This window comes from Macrobrachium nipponense, chromosome 5, assembly GCF_015104395.2.
Source record: "Macrobrachium nipponense isolate FS-2020 chromosome 5, ASM1510439v2, whole genome shotgun sequence".
NCBI classification, from domain to species: domain Eukaryota; kingdom Metazoa; phylum Arthropoda; class Malacostraca; order Decapoda; family Palaemonidae; genus Macrobrachium; species Macrobrachium nipponense.
In genome coordinates, this window is record NC_061107.1 from 127292323 (window position 1) to 127299822 (window position 7500).

Below are 7500 nucleotides of genomic sequence, written 5' to 3' on the forward strand. Positions count from 1 at the left end.
ATATGGTTTATCTTCTGCAGGGATGATTCATAAATGTCCATTTCTCTGTACACAAACAGGCCTAAAATTGAGAAAATTCTTTCATCACAAAATGCCCTTATGGGGAAAAGTAATGTGCAGATCAAAGGCGGAGAACGGATGTATATATACTTACATTCATATGCATATTGTATAGTATATAATATTATGATATATAATATATATATATATATATATATATATATATATATATGCGTATATATGTGTGCGTGTGCGCGCACCTTTGTATATATATATATATATATATATATAATAATATAAATATATATAATATTATATTGTGTGTTTTTGTATATATAGTCTTCAACGAGTTTTTCCCTTACCTGGAGCAGCTCTTAAAGGTGATACCCTATATTAGTTAGCCAGGCTATTACGGATGAAGATGTTAGTTCCTTAACTTTTCTCCAAATGAACAATGACATTCCTTATCAGTTATCTATCTGAGAATTGACTAGTGACAGTGTTGTTTAACCCTGCTACTCGTAAGACCACCCGCAGAACAAACATGTTAAAGAGATGAGAAGAAAAAGACAATGGTGCAGTAGATGGAATGGTAGAAGTATTAGAAGTAAGACAAAGAAGACTGGCGATGTATATAGAGGGATGAAATCACTTGTGAGTCTCGTGGTATACTATTGGCTCATTTATTACACACACACACACACACACACACACATATATATATATATATATATATATATATATATATATATATATATATATATATATATATATATATATATATGTTAGGGGCATTCTTGAGTACTTTCGAGAACTCAGATAATTTTAATATTAGTTTTGATGCGTGATGATGTTGTATAATATATATATTATATATATATATATATATATATATATATATATATATATATATATATACCGTATATTTCGGCGTATAAGTCGACCTTTTAGCCCCAAAAAATCATACCAAAATTAGGGGGTCGACTTATCTAACGGTAACAAAGAGTGAATCTTTATTATTTTGGCATATAGGTACAGGAATCCAGGCTTTACAGTTGGCTAATAACAATGACAGCCTTGTTGAGGTAACTATGTATGTAAATACCAGTATTAAAAACATTTCAAACTGTAATACGACAATAATAATGCATTAGAACATCCATTACCTTAAATAAAATGAAAAAAAAAAATCAAATGTAACCTTGAAGAAACCCCAATCGCAGAATAAGTGTAAACATTGCGTAGTCATTTGTAGTGCCGTAGTTGAGAAGGATGCGTTCACTCTGACAGTTTTCTATTTACCGGGGTATTGTTCAAAAACATTTATGGTATAACATCTTTATCTATCACATAAAATAAAATAAAAAACAAATTCTATTTAATGGTAAATATGTATTTAAAATCCTTCAAAATTACTTGAGTCATCGTCACTTGAAGTAAACAATTCATCAAACATTAACTTGAGTGGCAGTTTGTACATACATATATACGTAGGCTGTTATGCAGCGTTAGTTAGCGCTTTATTTGTTTACATTACTACACTCGAGTAACGTATCTCTCGTTTTGTCATTTCTAATAATCTTTTATATGTTACACAGATTTGTTAATATACCGAATATATTTCCTGTATTTCATATGCTAAGTAGAGCAACATATGTACCGTAATAACATTCAGGTGATTTTATATGATACGTTTTACCCTGGTGCTTATATTGAGCGTCTGGTTGGCCTCACATTTTATAGGTCGACTAATATACCCGATATTAGTTAAAATCATAAAAATTTACTCAGAATAGGGGGGTCGACTTATCTTCCGGTCGACTTATACGCCGAAATATACGGTATATATATATATATATATATATATATATATATATATATATATATATATATATATATATATATATATATATCGACGTCAATATCCTAGGTGTTGTGGCGCCAATTTTTAGAGATATTAAATAAATCATTATATATTATATATATATATACTATATATTAATACTATAATCTATATTATATAATATATATTATATACTATTTTATATAATGTTTAATATCTCTAAAAATTGGCGCCACAACACCTAGGATATTGACGCCGATATACATTATATATATATTAATATATATATATTAATATATATATTATATATATTTATATATATGGGTGTGTGTGTGTGTGTGTGTGTGTGTGTGTGTGTGTGTGTGTGTGTAACATCATCATGTATGAAAAAACTAAATACTAAATTATCTGAGTTCTCGAAAGTATTCTTCAAAGTGTCCCAAACAATTTACTGTTAACCCAGATCCAGTACTTTACAACTCTAAGGTACTACAAAGGTAAAGCTTTAACATAGCACAGGCGTTTGGGATATATGTTTTGTGGTTACCACAAGGTGTAGGAAGCTCATAATAGTATCGTAGATAACGCAAAAGTTACAAATAGGATAAGTTCTCTTAACAATCAGTATGTAAACTGAAAGGAAGAAAGGAAGGGATTCTAATGCCATACTTATATATATATATATATATATATATATATATATTCTATATAATATATATATATATATAATATATATATAGATATTTATATATATATATATATAATATATATTAATATATATATATATATATGTGTGTGTGTGGGTGTGTGTGTTTGTTTGTGAGTATGTGAGTATGTATGTATGTATGATTGCTATAGTTGTGGAATAATATATGATAAGTCAGCATTGATAATGGATTAAGTTACTAAACCCAAACGGTAAATGTAGGTAGTTGGCGGGGTTTAAAAGCTTTAGATCCGGTCTATGATTGGGTGAGTGGTCGTTAGATTAGTATCAGTTAGAAACTCAGAAGTCCAAGCGAAAGATGCAATGCATTACTACCTTGAAGCGATTCTTCTTGTATGTTATCAATTTACTTACGTTTTTTTCTGTTTATTTATTAATTTTTGAAATTTATTTGCTCTTCTCTAACACCTGATCTCTTCTTTCCGTATTTCCCATTGCTCTCTGCTACTTCTTTCAAATAAACACCATATTCCTTGGTACCTTGAATTTCAAGTCAATGGTCCCTGTGGGCTTGTTTCATAGAATACGCTTCATCTTCTGAATAGTAATAATAAAATAGTATGTGAGAGGCTTCCTTGTCGTGGGAATTTTTATCACCGTTGTTGGATTGTTGTAAACGTAGGAAATGGTTTCCTGAGATATCTTCGCGGTCGGTGTGGGAGTGGACGGGATGTGCATTCCAACGAGAGTATAAAATTTTTCCCAGACGCTTTTGGTAAATTCTATGACAATCTGTGGGGGTCCCGTGCTTTCCAAGAACCAGTACCCAGAATGTTGTAGATTGAACTGAATTGAATTAAATTGAATGTGGAATTTAGGCCAAATGCCAAGCACTGGAACCTATAAGGCCATTCAGAGCTGAAAGAGAAACTGACAGTAAAAGGGGGGATAGGTGTAACGGGAGGAAGACTTCGCAGTTGCACTATGAAGCAATTGTTAGTAGAGGGTGGAAAGTAAGATAGAAGAAAGTGAATATGAAAGGAGGTACATTAAAAGGGATGAAAGGGGTTACTGCTAGGGCACGCTGCAAAGAACCTTTAGTTATGCCTACAGGCACCGCATAAAGTGCCCCGACGGCACTATCCCCGCTACGGGGTAGAATGTTGTAGAAGACTTTGTGAGTATGGTGTGGACGGCATTGGCGCTTTGCTATTCCGATTAGCAAACTAAATTGGTTTCTCTTCCTGAATTTTTATTTTTCTTGGGTCGATTATTGATCAGTATTTAAAAAAAGGAAGTAGGGCCCTATATTTCCTACCATTTTTACATTTTTTAAAACATTAGATAGATGGACAGATATGTAGATAGACATGTAAAATCGCCTTAATATCTGACCTTCAATTGTACGAGAATTTCAAAATATCTTTGTGTCTTAGGCGCTTTCTTTCTATGGGTTTATATTTTGAATTATGACCTCCTTTGACTTCGTCTTGTTTTCTTTCCACATCATCAATGACCCTACGTCTCACTTTAGATACAAAACATCTCGTCAGAACATCATAACTTTCATGCTATTTTTCATTGGTGTTTCCAATTAATTTGATCAACTGTTTCAGATTTATTCCCTAAGAACATCTTTGTTAAAATCGAATTTTGTATAAGTCCATCTGTTATGGATGCGTTTTTTAATTTCTTTCATTATTAGGATCTGATATATATACATATATACACACATATATATATACATATATATAAATATATATATATATATTATATATATATATATATATATTATATATATACATATATATATATATATATATATATATATATATATGTACTTATGATATATATACATATATATATATATATATATATATATATATATATTATATATATATATATATTATATATATATATATATATATATATATATACAATATATAATATATCTTATATATATATATATAATATATATATATTATTTATTAATCATATATATACTAATATATATATATATATATATATATATATATATATATGTATATTATATACTATATATATATATATATATATATATAGTATATTATATATATAGATATAATCTTTATTATATATTGATATATAATATACCAATATAGAATATATATATATATATATATCCAAAAATAGTACTTATGTATAATATATATATAGAATATGATATATATATGAATATATATGAAAACTTGACCACGAAGTATATGAAACGTGATGCTATGTACAAACAAAGGTTTTTGCCACGGAGGAAACAATGAAAGGTGAAAGAGCCAATAACTTTCGGTCTAGCACGACCCTTTACTCAGTTGTGCCTGAGTAAAGGGTCGTGCTAGACCGAAAAGTTCTTGGCTCTCTCGCCTTTCATTTTTTCCTCCGTGGCAAATACCTATATATATATATATATATATATATATATTATATATATATATATATATATAATATTATATATATGTGTGTGTGTGTGTGTGTGTGTGTGTGTGTGTGTATGTATGTATATATTAAATTTTGGATTCCAATGTTAATGATTACTGAGCATATTTACTATTTCTTATAATTCTTAATATGCACCTAATTACTTTTAATTGTAAATAGAACTCCCAAGCTGGTGGTTGAATCTTAAAGAAATTTCGCCGTATATTATAGTACTTATATGAGAGAATTGAAGGAGTCAAAATCCTGTTAAAACTACAGGAAAATTAACGATAATGTAACAAAATGAAAATATTTTACACCCTACTCAGTTGGAAACGACTCTGTCCATAAATTTATTGCTTGCTCCGTTTGCTAACGCATAAATACCTTCCACAAGTTTCAGTCTGTATGGAAATTCTCGAGATACAATAAAGCATTGTATGTTTCTCCAATAACTTTCACCCTTCCTCGACCAGTCTAATATTACCTTCTTGCTTCTCGGCTAACATCATCCTTGCCGGGTTATTCTTAGGCATTACACTATGCTCCCTGCTCTTACTACAGGGCGCCTAGATCAACCCTCATGCCGGTAAAATTGTTTAGAAAGTTCTGCATTTAGTATCACAATAAGGGTTTTTGTTTTTCTTTCTTCTTCCTTTTGTTATTCTAAATTTTTTCAGTTTTAATTTTCTGTAAAAGAAAACTGTTGTGCTGACTTTGTTTGTCCATCCGTACTTTTTTCTGTCCACACTTTTTCTCTCCTCCCTCTTTATAAACTACTGAGGCTAGAGGGCTGCAAAACGGTATGTTGAACATTCACCCTCCAATCATCAAACATACCAAAATGCAGCCCTCTGGTTTCAGTAGTTTTTTTTTTTATTTTTTTATTTGAGGTTACATTTAGCCATCATCGTGCGTCTGGCAACGCTATAGGTCAGGTCACCACGGGCCGTGGCTGAAAGCATCATAGGCCCCGGGTCATACAACAATTTACCGAGACCACCGAAAGATAGATCTATTTTCGGTGGTCTTGATTATACACTGTACAGAAAACTCGACTGCGCCGAAGAAACCTCGGCGCATTTTTTACTTTCCTTTTTCTTTCTTGCGTCTGTTGTCTAGACTTCGTTATCCGTTTTGGTATCGATATTGAACATATTTTAAAAGTGTTCACGAATATCTTACTGGTCACTTGAGGCCGAAGTATTGTTGAATATGGTTTAGCCCATAGAGTAATCAGCCTGACCATATTTTCAGGACTTAGTCGTTTCCCATAACAGGAGATGGCTCAAGAGAAACTTTCACAAAAATGACGTACTCCTACCCAGAAAGCTAATCTACAGTAAGCCAAAGCCTTTATGAACGCGTTGCGCATTTTGCCTAGTCTTCCATTCATTTTAGTGTTGCCGAGATAATATATCTTTTATTTTAAACCTATTATCAGGCATTTTCCAGGCTTTCGTCCTAACACCTCAGAATCCACTGTTCACCTACTACACATATCTAGCTAGTTTCCTCAGTTACTCCTCTCTTCCATCAATTTTTTGTGCCTTCTGTTCTTCCAACTCTTAATTGTCCTCACATCTTATACAGCTCCTTCCACAGACATTCCCCATCTTCACTAACCCCTTCCACGCTTGCATCATTCAACTCTTCCTATCTTCTAACCACAACATTTAACAAATCTTCAAAATACTCATTATATCGGTATTCAATTGCATCCTCTTCAGACAGCACTTTTCCAGTAGCACCTATTCTGAGGTCCATATGCTCATTGCCCTTGGTCTCTGAATTGACCTTGTTGTATTAAAGTTCTGTATTCTTCCTGAAGTCTTTGTTCATATTCACTCTTGTAGTATCTGTACCTGTCCTTTTCTGTCCTCTCGCCCTCTTCTTGCCTATTCGTAAATGTGTCCTCAGCTAGTTTGGTCTCTAAATGTTAGATGGGCACTTTTTTTTTTTTTTTTTTTTTTGTATCGCCCATTCTCTCATTTCCCAATCAAGCCATTACTGGTATCATTCCCTCACACTAGTTCCTCGTTGGACAAGTGGTTTTCGCGCTCGGCTACCAATCCGGTGGTACGTATTTCGATTCTCGGCTCGGCCAACGTGGAATCAGAGGAATTTATTTCTGGTGATAAAAATTCATTTCTCGATATAATGTGGTTCGGATCCCACAATAAGCTGTAGGTCCCGTTGCTAGGTGCCCAATTTGTTCCTAGCCACGTAAAAATATCTAATCCATCGGGCCAGCCCTAGGAGAGCTGTTAATCAGCTCAGTGGTCTGGTAAAACTAAGATATACTTAACTTACTCCCTCTCACTACTTTCATATCCCTTTTCTTCTTACATGTTTTTAATCATGACCCATTATTTATCATTTTTCTCTTACCAATTTCACTCATGTTCATTACCTCTACAGTAAAATTTTCATTCTCCTATCCAATTGATACGTTTGCCTATCTTGACTTCATTTCAACCAAATAATGATCAGATATACCTTCAGCCACTCCTTTTCTCGCCAGTACATCCATCACTTT

General features: G+C 32.2%; 1 protein-coding gene across 1 annotated transcript in view; it reads left to right on the forward strand.

The window, feature by feature from the left end:
* LOC135215628 (uncharacterized) overlaps nucleotides 1–7500 on the forward strand; it is a gene marked incomplete in the record, with an annotated part of 827040 nt that overhangs the window by 257383 nt on the left and 562157 nt on the right.